The 22,717-nt window shown below is 45.6% G+C and overlaps 1 non-coding gene across 1 annotated transcript; it reads left to right on the forward strand.

The window, feature by feature from the left end:
* Positions 1-286: 286 nt before the first annotated feature.
* LOC119937351 lies at positions 287-424 on the forward strand. Its single transcript, XR_005454026.1, has one exon. It is a non-coding gene; the product is annotated as a small nucleolar RNA SNORA7 (small nucleolar RNA).
* Positions 425-22,717: the final 22,293 nt, after the last annotated feature.

Genomic DNA, 22,717 nt, shown 5'->3' on the forward strand with positions numbered 1-22,717 from the left:
TTCCCTTCCCACAACGAGCTTACAGTCTAGAGGGGGAGATGGACATTAATATAAATAAAAAAATTATGGATTTGGACATTAAGTGCTATGGGTCTGAGGGAGGGAGGAATAAAAAAGGGAGGAAATCAGGGGGACGCAGAAGGGAGTGGGAGAAGAGATTCTAAAGGTTGGAAATCCATACTGAGATTGTCCCATCCCCTCGGGCAGCAGGAAGAAAGTAAAAGGTCAAACATCCTTCTTCTATCCCCTCTATACAGGAGAAATTAATCTACAGTATTTAGTGAGCCACCTCTCAGGGTCGCACCTGGAGAGTTTCCAGTACTCAACCAGTCTCAACTATGGGAGGGAGAGTCAAGCAGAGGCCTACCCATTCCATTCCGAGCTTGGCCAGTGACTAGTGAGTGGAAGGCAATCTGCTAACAAGTCAAAACTCCCCTGTGCTAGGCAGCAGCAGCACGGGAGGGAGTCGAGGGCGGAGACCTGTATATATGTATATATGTTTGTATATATTTATTACTCTATTTATTTATTTATTTATTTTACTTGTACATATCTATTCTATTTATTTTATTTTGTTGGTATGTTTGGCTTTGTTCTCTGTCTCCCCCTTTTAGACTGTGAGCCCACTGTTGGGTAGGGACTGTCTCTATATGTTGCCAACTTGTACTTCCCAAGCGCTTAGTACAGTGCTCTGCACACAGTAAGCGCTCAATAAATACGATTGATTGATTGATTGATTGACTGATTGATTGATTGACTAAAGTTTACCGCGTGGAAGGCAGCGATGGTAAACCACTTCCGGATTTTTACCAAGAAATCTCTATGGATCCACTACCAGAACGATTGCAGATGGAGAGCGGGACATTCTGGGAGAGATGTGCCCATGGCCGTGCTATGGGAAGGACACAACTCGACAGCATAAGACAACAACAATTTACTGAGCACTAACTATGTGCAGAGCACTGTACTAAGTGTGTGGAGAGTACAATACAACAGAATGAGCAGACACGTTCCCTGTCCACAAGCACCTCAGACTCACGGCTTCTTCTTAATGTCGCCAGTGTGGTCGCTATGGGCTATTTGTTGACACTATACATTCTTACAACAGCTATTTGAATCTAATCGTCCCCATCACGGGATGCAAACAAATATTTATTGGCAATTTCCAAACGCTCTCTTAAACCAAAATTATAAATGGTTGCTACCCAAACAAAAAATACTTCCACTCAAAGGGGCCTGAAGTGATGGACTTTAAACAAATCAGGCTCAGAGGATTCCCCTTGCAGGATTTTTTTGGTTTGTTTTTTAAATTAAAGAAGCCTGGGGCTGAATTTAAAGCACTGAGCTTACAAGTACTGAAAAATTTTTGAACCAGGACTTACTTTACATTGCGATCTTTCTCTGTGTTTCAGGAATATCTGCACCGTTTCACGGTGCTTCCCTTTTGAACCGATGGATGGTAATGAGAACTACAAACCAGGGATAAGAACTTGATGAGTAACAATTATGGTATTTGTTAAGTGCTTACTACAAGTCAATGACTTTCCCCACCTTCGAAGCCTTATTGAAGGCCCATCTCCTCCAAGAGGCCTTCCCTGACTAAGCCCTCATTTCCTCTTTCCCCACTCGCTTCTGCGTCCCCCTTGCAATTGGATTTGCTTCCCTTAATCACCCCCCAGCCCCACAGCATTTATGAACATATCCATAATTTATTTATTTCTATTAATGTCTGTCTCCCCCTCTAGACCATAAGCTCCTTGTGGGCAGAGAATGTATCTACCAACTCTGCCATATTGTAGTCTCCCAAGAACTTAGTACAGTGCTCTGCACACAGTAAATGCTCAGTTACTACGACAGATTGATCGATTACTTCCTCTTATCTGTAAATTACTGCAGTGTCTGTCTTTTCTGCTAGATCGGATGCTCTTTGAGGGCAGAAATCGTATCTGCTGATCCTACTGGATTCCCCCAAGTGCCTAGAATATACATTCTGTGTACAGGAACACTCCAGGAATTATGGACAGTGGTGGCTATGACAATTTACCCATGAAGACCCTAGCCACATTTCTAGAAATGTATTCTAATGCCAAGGAAGCGTGGTCTAGAGGAAAGAGCACGAGCCTGGAAGTCTGAGGACATGGGTTCTAATTCTGGCTCTGCCACACGTCTGCTGTGTGACCTTGGGTAAGTCACTTCACTTCTCCAGGCCTCAGGTACCTCATCTATAAAATGGGGATCAAGCTGGGAGCGCTACGTGGGACAGGGACCGTGTCCAACCTGTGTATCTACCCCAGCACTTAGAACAGTGTGTGACACATAGTAAGCGCTTAACGAATAACACAATTATTAGTATTATTATTATCCCAGTGAAGCTCTTCCGCTGGTAGATCTGAACTTTTGTGAATGAAATGAAAATTAACTCAACCCTTCAACTGAACGTTTACTCAAACCAGTTTGGCTCTCTCTCCAGTTTCTGCTAAACCTGATCTGTCCATCCGAGCACGGCAGACGATCCAATAACTTATAACCACAAGCAACATCTGTTCCAGGAAATGAGAAGAACGTATTTTAGGGCCCAACTAACCCCCCGGTTTATTAGTTTACTCCCCGATCTCGTTTTCTCAAATAGATAGGATCATTCGGACATCCAGTGTGAAGTCGCTGGCAGCGTTTCTTGCTGTTACTCTCACCTGTTATTTTAATTATAAGCAGAATCTGTGGCCCGGAGAATATTTGGAGGCAATCACTACACAATTCTTCTAAATGGGTACGACATGTAATTGCATCTCAAAAAGAGTCTTTTCTCCAGTGAGGCAGTGGGTGTATTAATCAATAATTAAATAAGAAGTAAAAATGAGTAACCCAATAAGCTAAATTGGTTCAGTGACTGGTTGCTAATATTGATGAGGCGGTTAAAGGGGTAAAATGCACAGTGGTTAAAAACCGATGTTGGAAGGAGCTTCTAAGTAGTGTGGTCCCAAGATATGCATGTGAAAAATGTCTGAGTGACCCATTGAGAAGCGTGAGGAACGGGGATGTCAGGACACCCGGGTTCTAGAATGGCTGATGTGGGGGTACTATGTGCTTGGGGGGGCGGGGAGCACTGGAAGTGTGGGAAAATGGGGGAGTAATTTGAGGAAGAAAAGGGGAAAGTTGACAGAGAGACAGAGGCTGAGCTGGAAAGGACAGAAACTTGGGGAGGGAGGACACACCCCTACTTGTGAGCAGGGTATGTGTCTGTGTATTGTTCTATTGTACTCTCCCAAGGGCTTAGTACAGTGCTCGCACACAGTAAGCGCTCAGTGAATACGATTGACTGACTGAGAGTTGCTGTGCCCGTATTTCCTCTGATGAAGTGCTGAAATTTAGGCGGGAAATGGAGTGAAGGCCTTGAAATCTGATTCATGGCAAAGACAAAACGAGGAATAAATCTGGCTCAATGTGAAGTTTCCATGGAAGGCTGCCGTTGCTTGATTTTTTAACTACCCACCCCATTGTACTCTACTCTCCCAAGCGCTTAGGTCAGTGCTTTGCACTCAGTAAGCATTCAATAAATGCCCCTGATGGATTGATAGCTTACACTTTTTTGTTTTGTTTTTTTTTCTTAACGGTATTTAAGCGCTTATTATGTGCCAGGCACTGTACTAAGCACTGGGATAGATATATGATAATCATCATCATCATCAATCATATTTATTGAGCGCTTACTGTGTGCAGAGCACTGTACTAAGCGCTTGGGAAGTACAAGTTGGCAACATATAGAGACAGTCCCTACCCAACAGTGGGCTCACAGTCTAAAAGGGGGGGACAGAGAACAAAACCAAACATACTAACAAAATAAAATAAATAGAATAGATATGTACAAGTAAAATAAATAAATAAATAGAGTAATAAATATGTACAAACATATATACATATATGCAGGTGCTGTGGGGAAGGGAAGGAGGTAAGATGAGGGGGACGGAGAGGGGGACGAGGGGGAGATAATCAGGATGGACATAGTACCTGTCCCACATTGGGCTCACAGTCTTAATTCCCATTTTACAGATGAGATAACTGAGGCACAGAGAAGTTGTCTAGCAACACCACGGATACATCTCTCCCAGAATGCCCCACTTCCACCTGCAATCGTTCTGGTAGTGTAACCTTAGAGTTTTCTCGGTTGACAATAAAGAAAGGTTTACCATCGCCTCCTTCCACGCAGTGAACTTGAGTCTCCGCCGTCGGCTCTCTCCCGTGCCGCTGCTGCCCGGCACAGATGAGTTTGGGCTTGTGGCAGATGGTCTTCTACTCGCTGGCCACTGCCCAAGCTAGGAACGGAATGGACAGGCCTCTGCTTGCCCTTCCCTCCCGTAGTCGAGACTGATAGAGTCCTGGAAACTCTCCAGGTGCCACCCTGAGAGGGGAAAAGAGAAGTTAAGTGAGATTTAATGCTCTCTTTCAAGGTGATTCAACAGGTTCAGCATTGACAACGGTATGCTGTTGAGTAGCCCTCCACCTCAGGCAATAAAATTATGTTACAATTGCAGTTAAAATTGCGTCTGTACCATTCAAGCAGTTCATCGTCAATCGTATTTATTGAGCGCTTACTGTGTGCAGAGCACTGTACTAAGCGCTTGGGAATTGCAAGTTGGCAACATATAGAGACAGTCCCTCCCAACAGTGGGCTTACAGTCTAAAAGGGGGAGAGTCACTCTACCCTCAGCCCTATAGCACTTGTGTCTATACCTGTAATTTATTTTAATATCTGTCTCCCCTTCTAGACTTAAGCTCGTTGAGGGCAATTTAACTCTCCCAAGCAACAGTGCTTGGCACATAGGAAGCACTTAATACCATAATTGTCATCATCATCATTATTATTATTACTATTATTACAGAGCTCTGAATACAGTAAGCATTCAATAAATGCCATTGATGGGGAAGAGGGAAGTTGTTGCCAACTTGTACTTCCCAAGTGCTTAGTACAGTGCTCTGCACACAGTAAGTGCTCAATAAATACGATTGATTGATTGATTGATTGGACAAGCCTAGTGGATGGAGCATGGCTCTGGAAGTCAAAAGGAACTGGGTTCTAATTCCGGTCCTCCCCTTGTCTGCTGTGTGACTTTGGGCAAGTCACTTCACTGCTCTGGGCCTCAGTTCCCTCATCTGTAAAATGGGGATGAAGAGTGTGAGCCCCATGTGGAACAGGGACTGTGTCCAACCTGATTAATTTTTATCTACCCCAGGGTTTAGAACAGTGCTTGACACACAGTAAGTGCTTATAATAATAATAATAATAATGATGATGGCATTTGCTAAGTGCTATGTGCAAAGCACTGTTCTAAGCACTGGGGAGGTAATCAGATTGTCCCACGGGGGGGCTCACAGTCTTAATCCCCATTTTACAGATGAGGTCTGTGACTTGCCCAAAGTCACAAAGCTGACAAGTGGTGGAGCCGGGATTAGAACCCATGACCTCTGACTCCCAAGCCCGTGCTCTTTCCATTGAGCCATGCTGCTTATCAAGTACCATTATTGGTATTATCTCAAGACAGCTGGCTCGGGTGGAGAATTGATGATGGCAAGAGATCCAAAGAGCTGTACTGCAGTGTGGTGAAATGGGGTGACTCAGAATGGGGTGAGGGGGCAGGGGATACTCCTAAAAATACTCTCAAGCCCAGCCTTAGACAAAGATGCATCTTGGTGGAAAGTCGGGACATCATAAAGACTAGGAGGCCTTCCCAAACTGAGCCCCTTCCTTCCTCTCCCCCTCGTCCCCCTCTCCACCCCCCCCCCATCTTACCTCCTTCTCTTCCCCACAGCACCTGTATATATGTATAGATGTTTGTACATATTTATTACTCTATTTATTTATTTATTTTACTTGTACATATCTATTCTATTTATTTTATTTTGTTAGTATGTTTGGTTCTGTTCTCTGTCTCCCCCTTTTAGACTGTGAGCCCACTGTTGGGTAGGGACTGTCTCTATATGTTGCCAATTTGTACTTCCCAAGCGCTTAGTACAGTGCTCTGCACATAGTAAGCGCTCAATAAATACGATTGATGATGATGATGATGATAAAGGCGGAGAGAGCACCCCAGTATACTCTGACCTAGAAATACCATTATTGTGGCCCAGTGGAAAGAGAATGGGCCTGGAAATCAGAAGGACCTGGGTTCTGATCCTGGCTCCACCATGTGTCTGCTGTGTGATCTTGGGTGAGTCACTTCACTTCCCTGTTATCTCATCTGTAAAAATCAATCAATCAATCGTATTTATTGAGCACTTACTGTGTGCAGAGCACTGTACTAAGCCCTTGGGAAGTACAAGTTGGCAACATATAGAGACGGTCCCTACCCAACAGTGGGCTCACAGTCTAAAATGGGGAGACAGAGAACAAAACCAAACATACTAACAAAATAAAATAAATAGGATAGATATGTACAAGTAAAATAAAGAAATAAATAAAGTAATAAATATGTACAAACATATAGACATATATACAGGTATATATGGTAAAATGGAGTTGAGACTGTGAGTCCCATGTGGAACTACAGATGAGATAACAGGGAAGTGAAGTGACTCACCCAAGATCACACAGCATCATCATCATCATCAATCGTATTTATTGAGCGCTTACTATGTGCAGAGCACTGTACTAAGCGCTTGGGAAGTACAAATTGGCAACATATAGAGGCAGTCCCTACCCAACAGTGGGCTCACAGTCTAAAAGTGGGCTCACAGTCTAAAAGTGGGCTCACGTGGGCTCACAGTGGGCTCACAGCAGACACGTGGTGGAGCCAGGATTAGAGACTGGGAGTCTCTAATGGAGTTGAGACTGTGAGTCCCATGTGGAACAGGGACTGCATCCAACCCAGCGCTTAGAACAGTGCTCCAGCGCTTAGAACAGTGCCCCAGCTCTTAGAACAGTGCTCTGCACATAGTAAGCACTTAATAAATGCCATTATTATTATTATTATTATTATTATTATAACCCGACTTGCTTGTATCCACCCCAGCACTTAGCCAGTGCCTCACACAGAGTAAGTGCTTAGTAAATACCATAATTATTATTATTACTATTTAACAATAAACAGATACATGCTCTGCCCAAAGAGCAAGGGCTTGGGACGTGGGTTCTAATCTCGGCTCTGCCACTTATCAGCTGTGTGACTTAGGGCAAGTTACTTAACTTCTCTGATCCTCAGTTACCTCATCTGTAAAATGGGGGTTAAGATTGTGAGCCCCACGTGGGGCAACTTGATCACCTTGCATCCCCCACAGCGCTTAGAACAGTGCTCTACACATAGTAAGTGCTTAACAAATGCCATTATTATTATTATTATTATTATTCTCTGTGCCTCAGTTACCTCATCTGTAAAATGGGTATTAAGATTGTGAGCCCCATGTGGGACAACCTGATTACCTTGTATCTCCCCTAGCACTTAGAACAGTGCTTGGCACATAGTAAGCACTTAACAAATACCAAAATTATTCATTATTATTTATTATATTGTAAGAATTTAATGTCTTGTCTTGTTTTATACTGTCATCTCCGACCCGCAGCAACTCCACGGACACATCTCTCTCAGAATGCTCCACCTCGATCTGCAATCATTCTGGTAGTGGATCCGTACAGTTTTCTTGGTCAAAATCCAGAAGTGTTTTACCATCGCCTCCTTCCACATGGTAAACCTGAGTCTCCAACCTTGACTCTCTCCCAGGCCATTGCTGCCCAGAACAAGAATTTAATAAATACCATAAAAGATAGCACAATTATTATTCTTATTAGAAAGGAATAGTTCTTAAGGAGCAGAAGCTTTGAGGGGACTCAAGAGACAAAGAGGCCAAGGTGAAAGTGGCAGTAAGCACAACAATAATAATACTTCAGCAATGCCACAAAGGACAGCCTTTCTCTCTCTCTCTCTCTCTATCTCTCTCTCTTTCTGTGTGTGTGTGTGTGTGTGTTTGTGTGTGCATATATGGTGTAGTTGAGTACTGTGAATCTCACAGTGGTCTTCCCACACACCTATAGTTTCCGCAGCACGAAATGGCTGGACGAGAGATTGTGGGAGAATTAAAGTCAGGATGCTTTGGATCCTTGAGCACAAAACCAAATCAATCAATCAATCAATCAATCAACTGTATTTATTGAGCACTTATTGTGTGCAGAGCACTGTACTAAGCGCTTGGGAAGTACAAGGTGGCAACATATAGAGACAGTCCCTACCCAACACAGTCTAGAAGGGGGAGACAGAGAAGAAAACCAAACATACTAACAAAATAAAATAAATAGAATAGATAGGTACAAGTAAAATAAATAAATAGAGTAATAAATATGTACTTACATATATACATATATACAGGTGCTGTGGGGAAGGGAAGGAGGTAAGATGTGGGGGATGGAGAGGAGGATACAACACAATGGGGGGATACAACACAAACCAAATGAGTTTGTGTTGTATAGGTGTGAGTTTGTGAGGGGTGTATGGGGGGGGGGGGGGTGTTTGTGTGTGTGAGAGTGAGAGACTTGCTTAGGCATTGTTCAAACCTGTTAATTGACAACAATTAATCTTGTCTGCGAGGTCCTGAGGGTGTCTCCTGCAATTTTGCCTTCCACAGCCGATTCCTGCAGATGTGTTTTTGGAAACAAGTCTCTCTCTCTCTCTCACTCTGTCTCTTTCACTCTATCGCTCTCTTTCTGTCTCTCTCTCTCACTTTCCCTCTCCCCCTCCTTCTTCCAACTCTCCCCCTTTCAGTCCATGATTTCCCCTTTATGTCTTTGCGTTTGGTGTCCAGGAAAATAATGATGCATTCCTAGCGTATTAATGATCTATCAAAATGGAGAGAGAGAAGAAAGGGAGGGGTTGAGAAAGAACACACAGTTCCATTAAAATAAATGTCATGGATTATCTGCTGAAATTCTCAGTTTATAATAGACGTTTAATCCAAGCCTTTTCTGAGGAAACATGCTAATATCCTCCAACATTTTAACCATCCTGTATCAAAGATTTATAAAGGTTATTTGGAGAATCCAGAACCACCGGAGAAATCTGTGAATGATCATTTCCCTATTTAATGGATACATCCATTCTACTGATCAAACTCCCGAAAACAAAATTGGGCTTGATATTATATAAACTGGTGTAAAAATCACCTTGGGAGTGTCAGGGGCGGGTGTGCAATCCATCTATCAATCACTGGTACTTACTGAGTGCTTACTGTGTGCAGAACACTGTAGAAAGCACTTGGGAGAGTACAAGAGAGTAGGTAGGTCCAGTTGCTGCCCGTAGTGAAAGAGTCTGGGAGACAGGAGACCTGGGTTCTAATCCCACTCTTCCACTTACCTGATGGGTGACTTTGGGCAAGTCAATTCTCTGTGCTTCACCTTCCTCATCTGTAAAATGGGGATAAAATATGTGTTACCCCTCCCTCTTAGACTGCGATCCTCATGGGAGACAAGAGACTGTATCTGACCTGATCTAATCCTGGCTCAGCCACTTGTCTATTAATTAAACAAGTCAATTTACTTCCCTGTGCCTCAGTTCCCTGCTCTGTGAAACACAGATTGAGAATGTGAGCCCCAAGAAGGACAGGGACTGTATCCAACCCAATTTGCTTGCATCCACCCCAGTGCTTAGTACAGTGCCTGACGACATAGTAAGCATTTAGACTGTGAGCCCACTGTTGGGTAGGGACTGTCTCTATATGTTGCCAACTTGTACTTCCCAAGTGCTTAGTACAGTGCTCTGCACACAGTAAGCGCTCAATAAATATGATTGATTAACAAATACCACAATTATCATAATGTACCTACCCTTAGTGATTGTACAGTGCTTTGCACATCGTAAGCACTTAGCAAATACCACAATCATTATTATTATTATTGTTATTGTCTTGTATCTATCCTAAGTGATTGTACAGTGCTTGGCACATTGTAAAAGCTTAACAAATACCACCACTATTATTATTCTCTTATGATCTAGCGAGGGATATAGATATTAAAACTAAGTGCATGTAGAGGAGGCAACAGAGTATAAAGATATGTGTGTACATAAGTGCTGGGGTGGTATGGAAGGAGGAGTGAATACCTAAAGGCTTTGGGGAGATGAACTCAATAAATACAATTGAATGAAGTTTGCAAGGGACAGACAAGAGAGGGAAAATGGGATGGGGAGATGAAAGATTAGCCAAGAAAGGCTTCCTGGAGGGGACATCTTCTTAGGAGGGCTTTGAACATGGGGAGGGCAGTGGTCTGTTGTCTCTAGAGGGGGAGGAAGGGCACGAGCAAAGGTTTGGTTTTTAGCATTTGTTAAGCGTTTACTATGTGCTGGGCACTGTACCAAGTCCTGGGGTAGATACAAGTTAATGGAGTTGGACACAGTCCCTGTCCCTCAGAGGAATCACAGCCTTAATCCTATTCTACAGATGAGGGAACTGAACCCCAGAGAATAATAATAATAATAATAATGGCATTTATTACGCACTTTCTATGTGCAAAGCACTGTTCTAAGTGCTGGGGAGGTTGCAAGATGATCAGGTTGTCCCACAGGGGGCTCACAGTCTCCAGATGAGGTAACTGAGGCACAGAGAAATTAAGTGACTTGCCCAAAGTCACACAGCTGACAATGGGCGGAGCTGGGATTTGAACCCATGACCTCTGACTCTAAAGCCCGTGCTCTTTCCGCTGAGCCACACTGCTTCTCAAGAAGCGAAGTGACTTGCCCCAGGTCACACAGCAGACAGCAGGGCAGGACTCTTTCTGCTGGGCCGTGCTGCTCCTCCGTGTTGAAGACCCCGAGAGTCTTGCGGGGGCTGACAATCCAGGGGCTAAAGAAGGCTGCCAACTCTCAGCCAAACAACACTAGCAGATTCTGTCTCCATAGCAACCGGATGCTCGAAGGAGCCAGGTGCTGGCTGGACTCCAAAATCTCCATCCTCGGAGCAGGGACGGACACTGCACCCACCCAACTTTCCATTCTCTGTCCAATGGTCAACTCCTGATCGTGTTCCTACGGTCAGGCTAAACTCAATTCCCCAACCCCTCAGGGTGGCTAATTCCGGCCGATCCCAGGATGTAATAATAATAATAATAATAATAATAATGGCATTTATTAAGCACTTACTATGTGCAAAGCACTGTTCTAAGCGCTGGGGAGGTTACAAGGTGATCAGGTTGTCCCACGGGGGGCTCACAGTCTTCATCCCCATTTTACAGATGAGGTAACTGAGGCCCAGAGAAGTTAAGTGACTTGCCCAAAGTCACACAGCTGACAAGTGACGGAGTCGGGACTTGAACCCATGACCTCTGACTCCAAAGCCCGTGCTCTTTCCACTGGGCCACGCTGTAGGTCATGGGTTCTAATCCCACCTCCGCCACTTGCCTGCTGTGTCATCTTGGGCAGGTCCCTGAGACTGTGAGCCCCAAGTGGGACAGGGACTGTGTCCAACGCGATTTGTTTGTACCCACCCAGAGCTTAGTACAGTGCCTGGCACACAGTAAAGCACTTAACAAATGCCATAATTATTAGTATAGGATACCCCTCAGGCCAGAAGTTTGGGGGTTCCCATCATGCCCTGTTTTGGGGTGCCGGACATTTGGCTTTCTAACCACCTGAATAAGCATGCAGTCAGCAACAAGGGCACAGGATCTCTCCCGCAATGCTTAGTACTGTGCTTTCAACACAGGAAGTGCTCAATAAATATGATTGATTGACTCAACTCTGGCCAAAGACCCTAATAATAAAAATAATTATGGTGTTTGCTAAGGGCTTACTATATGCCTGGCACTGTCCTAAGAGCTGGGGTAGATACAAGCTGATCCGACTGGGCAAGTCCTCCTGCATGGGGCTTAATCCCCATTTTACAGATGAGGGCCCAGAGAAGTGAAGTGACTTGCCCAGGGTCACACAGCAGACAATTTTCCCTTCCTTCAGAGACTTCCTGAATTATTTCTCTCCAAGGCTCAGCCTGGTCTCCTCCTACCCGGTGCCAGATCTCCCCTGAACCACCACAACTCCATCTTCCCCAGAGGTAACGGCTGTTATCTTAATTTCTCCATCTGAGAGGGGTTCTTGGGGAGACAACTGATCGTTTCTTTTCTTCCATACATCCTCCCTGGACCAGAGACTCTCTCCAATCGACCGTTCGGCAAAGACCAATGGGCTCGGACGTGTCCTCTGGCCATTTTGGAGGCTTATTTCCTGTCTCATAGGGAACAAGAATTATGTTGGTTTCATTTATCATGACAATGATCTATTCTTCACACCCTTCTAAGTGGGCTATTTTCTCTCCTTTTGTATTCCCGCTCCTCTGCTGCTCTTTAAACACCGACTTTAAACTGTGAATGATTTTTTTTCTCCCTGGAATTCATGGTGCCTTTGGGCTGTGATGAGCTTTTGGTGGATTTTTAATCCCCAAAATTTCAAAACAATGTAAAATATAACAACTTGTGGACCACCCGGGCTGGATGTTACTTATGGGTTCTCATGAGCCCCTCCCAGCCCCTCCTCCAAGAAATCTTTCTCCACTTCCTCTCCCCCCTTCCTTCTCCTTTTCCCTTCCCCACCTCCTCCTCTTTCTCCCAATCCTCCTCCTTCTCTTTTAATTCCTCCCTTTCCCTTCCCCTGTTCCTCCTCCCCTTTTCCCCCTCCGTTTCCCTTTTCTCCTTCACATCCTTCCTTTTTTCCTTCTTCCCTTTTTCTCCTCCCTTTCTCTTCCTCTTTTCCTCTTCCCTTTCCTCCTTTCCTTTCCCTTAGCTCTTCCCTCCTTCCATTCCTTTCCTCTTTTCCTCTTTCCTCCCTCCTCATCCTTTCTCCTCCTCCTTGGGGTACTCCTGGGAGTTCATTACTGTTTAGGAACCAGTTCTCACCTCCTTTACTCATGGTTAGGCCTGTAAATCTAACCCCTTACTTAACCCTTAAAATCCAAAATCCAATCCCCTGGATAAACCATCTTCAGGATAAGACTGTGAGCCCACTGTTGGGTAGGGACAGTCTCTATATGATGCCAACTTGTACTTCCCAAGTGCTTAGTACAGTGCTCTGCACACAGTAAGCACTCAATAAATACAATTGAATGAATGAATGAATGATAAATGGTAAATGATAAATTAATACAGTGCTCTGCACCCAGGAAGCACTCAATAAAGGAGCCGCATAGCCTGAGGGATAGAGTACGGGCCCGGGAATCAGAAGGACCTGAGTTCTAATCCCAGCTCTGCCACTCGTCTGCTGTGTGACCTTTCTCAAGCCACTTCACTTCTCTGTGCCTCAGTCTCCTCATCTGTAAAATGGGGATTAAGATGGTGAGCCCCATGAAGGATGTGGACTGTGTCCAACCTGATTAACTTGAATCTACCCCACGGCTTAGCACAGTGCCTGGCACATAATAAGTGCTTAGTAAATGCTATTAAAAAAAGAATAAATTTCTAGACTGAATTCGTTGTGGGCAGGGAATGTTTCTGTTATATTGTGGTACTGTAGTCTCCTGAGCGCTTAGTACAGTGCTCTGCACACAGTAAGTGCTCAGTAAATAAGATTGACTGACTCCACAAATTAATAAATAGCTTCGATTGATAAACTCCAGGACACACTCACGATCCATGGGTAACTCTTGGCCAGTTTCACCCGGAAAGAACTCCACCAGTATGGTGTTTCAGGACGAGTGGAGGAGAGTATATAATAACAATAATTCATAATAATCATGGTACTTGTTAAGTGCTTATTCCGTGCCAAGCACTGTTCTGAGTTCTGGGGTAGACACAAGCTAATCGGGTTGGACATGGTCCCTGTCTCACATGGGGCTCACGGTCTCAATCCCTATTTTACAGATGAGGGAACTGGGGCCCAGAGAAGTGACGTGGCTTACCCAGGGTCACACAGCAGACATGTGACTGAGCCAGGATTAGAACCCAGATCCATGCTCCATCCACTAGGCTGCACTACTTCTCCCCACCTTGCATAGCCCAAAATTTTGAGGTAAGGGATACACTCCAGTTCGGGCACGATGGAAGATTTTTTTTTACAAGAACATCACTGAAGCCTACCGAAACAGAGCAAAAATATTTTTCTGAAGCACAAAGGACACTTGCTTATCCTCCCATGGCTTCAACTACCTTCTCTATGTGGATGATTCCCAAATCTTCCTCTCCAGCGTGCAACTCCCTCCTACTCTGCAGCCTGGCACTTCCTCCTGACTTCAGGACTTTCCTACTTGGATGTCCCACCGACACTTCCAACTTAATATGTCCAAAACAGAATTCCTCCTCTTCCCCCCGAACCCTGTCTTCCCCCTGATTTTCTCCCTATAGACAGCACCGTATCTTCACTATATCCCAAGCCCATAATCTTGGCATTGTCCTTAACTCATCTCTCTCATTCATTGGGGGAAGCAGCGTGGCTCGGTGGAAAAAGCCCGGGCTTTGGAGTCAGAGTTCATTGGTTCGAATCCCGGCTCCACCAATTGCCAGCTGTGTGACTTTGGGTAAGTCACTTAACTTCTCTGTGCCTCAGTTGCCTCATCTGTAAAACGGGGATTAAGACTGTGAGCCCCACGTGGGACAACCTGATCACTTTGTAACCTCCCCAGAGCTTAGAACAGTGCTTTGCACATAGTAAGCACTTAATACATGCCATCATTAGTATTAGCCATCATTAGTATTATTATTATTATTCAGCCCACATATTCAGTCACCAAATCTTATTGGTTCTAGCTTCACAACATCACTCATTAATTCAAGCACACGCTATCCCTCCTATCCCAGAGCTAACCCACTGGGCAGGGCCGGAGGGAGAGAAGGGAGGAGGAATTTAAGGGATGGGACCAACAGATGGGTTCAGACTCACTTCTGCCAAGGGCTGAGCCCCGAAGCATTAATTCCCGGGGATGAATGGATCCTTCATGGGCCAATTTCTCCGGGGCCCAGGAGATCTCTCCGGAAACCAGGTGGCATCCCTTGAAACCCGGGATCCATGGAACTCGCTCTCGAAGTGGCCAAACCCCAGAACGCGAGCCCGTCGGCTTGTCAGGAGGGCCTGGAGGGAACAACTCGTGGTGGGTTTGTAAACCTATTCCTGTCATTGCTTTAATATCAGGAAGTTATGATTTCCCTTAAAAGAGGAAAACACTGTGTTCTATTAATTGTGAACATAAAACATGATGATGCATGCTGTCATGAATCACCTCTATGCATCAAAAGACCTTGCAAATAAGTGCACTGTATTACAATCATTTTATCTAACCACGCACGGCACAATTTTATCTCAATGATATACTGAATTAATAGACTTTCCCAGGCTCACATCTAATCAGAATTAAAACAGCGAAGTACTTCAATAAATCAGTGGTCTTTATTGAGTACTTTCTGTGCGAAGAGTATTGTACTAAATGCTGGGTAGAGTACAACAGACACGTTCTCTGCCCACAAGGAGCTTATAGTCTAGAGAAGGCGATGGATATTAATTTAAATTTAAAAATCAATCAATCAATCAATCATATTTATTGAGTGCTTACTGTGTGCAGAGCACCGTACTAAGTGCTTGGGAAGTACAAGTCGGCAACACATAGAGACGGTCCCTACTCAACAGCGGGCTATGTGCTGTGGGGCTGAGGGTGGAATGAATACCAAGTTCATAAAGGGCACAGATTCCCCCCCTTCTAGACTGTGAGCCTGTTGTTAGGTAGGGATTATCTCCGCCCGTTGCCAAATTGTATTTTCCAAGTGCTTAGTGCAGTGTTCTGCACACAGTAAGCGCTCAACAGGTACAATTGAATTAATTAATTAATGAGAGGGAGTAGGAGAAAAGAGGGCTTCATCCAGGAAGGCCCCTTGGAGGCGATGGGATTTTAGAAGGGCTTGGAAGGGGAAAGGGTAGTGGTCTGTTTTATGTGGAGGAGGACAGCATTCCAGGCCAGAGGGAGGATTTTTGCAAGGGGTCAGTGGTGAGATAGATGAGATCAAGACCCATTGAGGTGGTTGGAACTGGGGGAGTGATGTGTGTGGGCTGGGATGGAGTAAGAAATCAGTGAGGTGAGGTAGGAGTTGATGAAGAGCTTTAAAGCCCCTGATGAGAGATTTGATATGCAGGTGAATGGGTGACCACTGGAGGTTCTTGAAGAGTGAGGAGGTGTGGACCGAATATTTTTTACAGAAATGATCCAGCCAGCAGAGTGAACTGTGGACAGGAGTGGGGAGAGACAGGAGGCAGGGAGGTCAGCGAGGAGGCTGAAACGGTAGTCACGGAGGGATAGGATGTGCTTCAATTAAGGAGTGACATTGAGAAGCTAGAACCAACAGGATTTGGTGACTGAATAGGTGGGCTGAATGAGAGAGATGAGTTAAAGATAATGCCAAGATTATGGGCTCATGGGATAGTGAAGATAGTGGTGTTGTCCACAGGAAGAAAGTTGGGGGAAGACAGGGTTCCGATGGGAAGAGGAGGAGTTCTGTTTTGGACATGTTAAATTGGAAGTGTCAGTAGGACACCCAAGTAGAAAAGTCCTGAATCAATCAATCAATCAATCCTATTTATTGAGCTCTTACTGTGTGCAGAGCACTGTACTAAGTGCTTGGGAAGTACAAGTTGGCAACATATAGAGACAGTCCCTACCCAACAGTGGGCTCACAGTCTAGAAGGAAATGCCAGACTGCAGAGTAATAATAATAAGAATAATTAGAGTATTTGTTTAGTGCTTACTATGTGCCAAGCACTGTACTAAAGTGCTGGGGAATAAATGGCATCATCATTATTATTATTATTACAAGCAAATTGGGTTAGACACAGTCACTGTCTCGTGTCGGGCTCACAGTCTTAATCCTCATTGTACAGATGAGGTAACTGAGGAAAAGAGAAGTGAAATGATTTGCCCAAGGTCACAGAGCAGACAAGTGGCAGAGTCAGGATCAGAACCCATGAACATCTGACTCTCAGGCCCGGGCTCTATCCACTATGCCATGCTGCTTCTGTGGGAGTAGGACGGAGTTCCACGCTGGAGAGGAAGATTTGGGAATCATCCACATAGAGATGGTAGTTGAAGCCATGGGAGTGATAAGCAAGTGTCCTTTGCGCTTCAGAAAAATATTTTTGTTCAGATTCGGTAGGTTTCAGTGATCGTCTTGTAAAATAATCTTCCATCGCACCTGGACCAGAGAGGATCCCTTATTTCAAAATTCTGTTTATTTTCAAGAGATGAGAAGAAGCATGGCCTACTGGAAAGAACACGGGCTTGGGCATCAGAGGATCTGGGTTCTAATCCCAGATCTACCACTGGCTTGCTGTGTGACCTTGGGTGAGCCACTTCTCTTAACAAAAATGGTGCAGAGAGTTTGTCAAGCACTTTGAGACTATTTCCCTTAGCACTGGACTTTTGCGGTTATACACACACACACACACACACACACACACACACACACACACACACACAAACACACACAAGTACATACATGAAGCAGGAGCATTCAAGGCAGTCAAAGACAGAATGACTTAGTGGAAACAACAGGGATCTGAGTAGCAAGAGACCCAAGCTTCTAATCCTAGTTCACCTTCCAGCCTATTCTGTGACCTTGGGCAAATCATTTTATCTCTCTGGGCCTCAGTTTCCTCATCTGTAAAGTGGGGTTAAGACACCGGCTTAGACAGTGAGGCCACTGAGGAAACCAAACAGTACACTACTCCTCCGAGTTCTGCCTTTCATTCGGTTGTTCCTTCTTAGGGAAAAAAAAAAATCAATATTTAATTGTCATTGCTCCTTTGATAGGAAAGGGCAGGAAAAATGGTCGCAAAATAAAATCCACCCGGATCGATGATTTCCATTTGAGGAGACTGCCTCCCAAAGTCGCCGGAAGACAGTTCCATGCATTCCGGACACACGGTAATGAATCCAGGTCATCCCCCAGACAGATTCCCACAGCTGTCACAATGGATCTCTTCCAAGAGCCTTTCCCCGATGAAACCCTCTTTTTCCCAGCTCGTTCTCCCTTCTGCGTCATCTATGCACTCCGATTCGTGACCTTTGTCCATTTGATATTTGCCCCGCCTCAAACCCCACAGCACTTATGTACATGTCTTTGAATTATATACTATAAATTCCTTATTTATTCGTATTAAAGTCCGTCTCCCACTCTAGACTCCAAGCTCATTGAGGGCGGGGAAAGTGTCGGCTAATTCAGTTTTATTATACTCTCTCAAGCACCTAGTACAGTGCTCTGCACATAGTAAGCGCTTGATAAATACCATCGTTATTTACTAGTTTGTCCCTAAACAGCTTGTAGCTCTCGATAAATCAAGTGGCAGAGCCGGGATTAGAACCCAGGTCCTTTTGAGTCCCAGGCCATGGCTCTATCCACTAGACCACCCTGCTGCTCAAGAAATCTTCTCCTGGGGAGGCTAGCGGGAAGAGAGTTGGCTGACACATGGGCCACATAAGCAGATGTGGGGAGGTGGCACCAAACAGATTTGAACGCTGAATTCATCTGCTCCAGCTGTGGTATATCCTGAGCCGGGAAACCTGGTAGTTATCACATTAGGGAACTTATCCTGCTAATAGGCGGCTGAATGGGAGCAATTAAGATAGCATCCTGTTTTCTGGGGGGCCCTATCCGCTTAGATGTTGTAATGCTAAAGCTCTGGGGAGCTGGAGATAACATACACAGAGACCTGTACACATTCTACTTAAACGCAGTGGAAGAAACCTGAAACAAAAACTAGTGCACCAAACCAGAGGAAATATCTGCAGTAGGCTCGTGGAGAATGATTTTCATTACTGTAAGCTCGTTGTGGGCAGGGAATGGGACTGTTTATTGTTGTGATATACTCTCCCAAGCACTTAGTACAGTGCTCTGCACACAGTAAGTAAATATGATTGAATGAATGAATATTATAATAATAATAATGGCACTTGTTAAGCGCTTACTATGTGCCAGGCGCTGTTCTAAGCGTGGGGGTAGATACAAGATAATTAGGTTGGACACAGTCTCAATACCACAGAGGGCTCACAGTCTTCATCCCCATTTTACAGATGAGGGAACTGAGGCCCAGAGAAGTGAAGCGACTTGTCCAAGGTCACACACGGCAGGCATTTGGCGGAGCTGAATTAGAACCCAGGACTTCTGACTCCCAGTCCCATGCTTAATCCTGGTATCTGTTAAGCGCTTTCTATTGCGTCAAGCCCTGTATTAAGCACTGGGGTAAACACAAGATCAACAGATCACACATGGGGCACCCAATCTAAGTTGGAAGGAGAATTCCCATTTTTCAGTTGCGAGGCTCAGAGAAGTGAAGTAACTTGCCTAAGGTCGCACAGCAGGTGGAGCCAGGATAAGAAGCCAGGATTTCTTACTCCCACGGCCGGATCCCTCCTCTTTCCACTAGACCACACCGGTTCCCGGTTTTTATCGTTGCCAGCCGGCAACAAGTACCTGAATTCTGATGGGAGTCATTGGGCTCAACCCTCTTGGGTCTGCCGCCCAATAAATTTAATTAGGCTTGGGCGACCCCGCGCTGGGTTCCAAGGTAATGAGTTCCAAACCAATCAAAGGAAATATTGATCACCCACGGGGAAGCAAGCATACAGGAAAGCATCGGCAAGGCCCGAGAGGGGTTGGGATCAATTCACGGGTGAGCGATCCATAATGGGATATTAGTGGAAAAGTTTGGGTTGCAGAGGGAAAGGCCAGGGGTGTTGGATGGCCCATCGTTCACCATCACAGTGGAGGGGCAGGAATTTCCCAGTGAGTCCGGTCCTCTGAGCAACCCGTTCTCACAGAGACGGACCCCAGGGCTGGATGGACCAACGTTCCCCAGTGCGGCTTCGTGTCCTCGGATCTGCTGAGGATCTGCTGTAAATAAATACGACTGAGTGAATCTGCCGCGACCAGCGGAGAAGACACCTGCCGGCTGCTTCCTGGTGTCCTCCCCATCCCCCACGAGGAACCCGTTCAGGAAAAGAAGCGACCCCAGGGGTCTCCAGGAGGAGTAGGGCCCAGAGAAGTGAAGCGACTTGTCCAAGGTCCCACAGAAGACGTCGTGGAGACTGGATTAGAACCCAGGTCCTTCTGACTCCCGGGCACGTGCTTTATCCACTAAGCCAGGCTGCTTCTCCGGTTATATCGTCCTCTCCCGAGCACTTAGTACAGTACTCTGCTCCCAGTGCTCAATAAATACAATCGACTGGCTGACGTACAAAATGCCAATTTCCCCCGCTCTCCGGTTGCCGTCTCTTCGGCGGAAAGCTGGGCCCGGGGCCCGGTGAGCAGAACACAAACCGCGATTCATTGGCGCAGCCAAGGAAAGAAATCTTGGAGTGGGATGAGGCTGTTTAAGCTCACAGCCATTTTAAAAGCCGGGCGACAAATACGTTCAATCGCTCAGAACAAATAGTGGCCTCTTCCTTGCCGATAAATTCTTAAACTGGGAAACTTTAAAGATAAAGTGCCCAGTCTGAGGTAGATTAAGGCGAGAACTAACGGCATAATGGTCGGAGGGCTTCTGCTTCAGTTTTTCCCAAACTCCGTCATCCATCTCCCGGCATCTGTTCCCCACGACAGTTGGTGCAATTCCCCCTGGAAATCTGAGGCCTTTTATTTTTTAGGCAAACTGACAGTTATGATCCGCCTGCTTATTATCAAGCTGTCTTATTCTCTTCCTGGGTGGTGGCGATGCCCATCCTGGGGATGAAGATGTCTGAGAGCGGCGTTTTTCAGTTAAGCGATCGGAGCGATGATGAAGTCTTCTAATGGAAGGTATCCGGGCCTGCCCATCACCGGGAGTGATAACAACAGTCTGCTCTGGTTTCCATCAGCGACTTCCTACCCACCTAAAGGGCCCGGGAGTCATGGGTTCTAATTTCGGCTCTGCCGCTAATCTGCTGTGTGATCTCAGGTAAGTCACTTCACTTCCTGGGCCTCAGCAGATGGGTGGCAGAGCCAGGACTAGAACCCAGGATCTTCGGACTCCCACGCCCGTGCTCTATAATAATAGCAATAATGATTATGGCATTTATTAAGTGCTTACTATGTGCAAACCACTGTTCTAAGTGCTGGGGAGGTTACAAGGTGATCAGGTTGTCCCACAGGGCTCACAGTCTTAATCCCCATTTTACAGATGAGGTAACTGAGGTGCAGAGAAGTCAAGTGACTTGTCCAAAGTCACACAGCTGCCGATTGGCAGAGCCGGGATTTGAACCCATGACCTCTCACTCCAAAGCCCATGGTCTTTCCACTGAGCCACGCTGCTTCTCTATCCACTAGAGAAGCAGCGTGGCTAGGAGTCAGAAGGTCCTGGGTTCTAATGCCGGCTCCGCCACGTGTCTGCTGTGTGACCTTGGGTAAGTCACTTCACTTCTCTGGGCCTCAGTTACCTCATCTGTAAAATGGAGATTAAGAGTGTGAGCCCTATGAGGGTCAGGGACTGTGTCCAACCTAACTTGTATCTATCACAGTGCTTGAACAGTACTTGGCACATAGTAAGGGCTTAACAAGTGCCATAATTATTATTATTATAAGCCACAGTGCTTCTCTTTTATCTTGTCTTATGCCGTCGAGTTGTTTCCGACCCATAGCGACACCACAGACACATCTCTCCCAGAACGCCCCGCTCTCCATCTGCAATCATTCTGGTAGTGGAATCGTAGAGTTTTCTTGGTAAAAATCTGGAAGTGGTTTACCATCATTTGGGGAAGCAGCGTGGCTCAGTGGAAAGAGCACGGGCTTTGGAGTTCGAGGTCGTGAGTTCAAATCAATCAATCAATCAATCAATCAATCATATTTATTGAGCACTTACTATGTGCAGAGCACTGTACTAAGCGCTTGGGAAGTACAAATTGGCAACACATAGAGACAGTCCCTACCCAACAGTGGGCTCACAGTCTAAAAGGGGGAGACAGAGAACAGAACCAAACATACCAACAAAATAAAATAAGTAGGATAGAAATGTACAAGTAAAATAAATAAATAAATAAATAGAGTAATAAATATGTACAACCATATATACATATATACAGGTGCTGTGGGGAAGGGAAGGAGGTAAGATGGGGGGATGGAGGGGGGACGAGGGGGAGAGGAAGGAAGGGGGCTTCGCCACCCCGCTCTCCATCTGCAGTCATTCTGGTAGTGGAATCGTAGAGTTTTCTTGGTAAAAATCTGGAAGTGGTTTACCATCATTTGGGGAAGCAGCGTGGCTCAGTGGAAACAGCACGGGCTTTGGAGTCAGAGGTTGTGAGTTCAAATTCCGGCTCCGCCACTTGTCAGCTGTGTGACTTGGGGCAAGTCACTTGACTTCCGGGGCCTCAGTTCCCTCATCTGTAAAATGGGGGTGAAGACTGTGGACCCCACGTGGGACAACCTGATTACCTTGCGTCTACCCCAGCGCTCAGAACAGTGCTCTGCACATAGTAAGCACTTAACAAATACCAACATTATTATTATTATTATTACCATCGCCGTCTTTCTGCTCAGTAGACGCGAGTCTCCGCCCTCGCCTAATTCCCGTGCCGCTGCTGCCCAGCATGGTTGAGTTTTGACTTGTGGCAGATCGCCTTCCACTCGCTTGCCACTGCCCAAACTAGGAATGAAATGGACAGGCCTCTGCTTGACTCTCCCTTCCGTAGACAAAACTGGTAGAGGACTGGAAACTCTCCAGGTGTGCCCCTGAAAAGGGGGCTTCTCTTTTCAGGGAGGGGAATCGCTTTGATACCCAACTGGTTCCCTTTGCCAGGAATCTTCCCAGGATCTCCT

The sequence above is a fragment of the Tachyglossus aculeatus genome, chromosome 14 (genome assembly GCF_015852505.1).
Source record: "Tachyglossus aculeatus isolate mTacAcu1 chromosome 14, mTacAcu1.pri, whole genome shotgun sequence".
Lineage (NCBI taxonomy): Eukaryota > Metazoa > Chordata > Mammalia > Monotremata > Tachyglossidae > Tachyglossus > Tachyglossus aculeatus.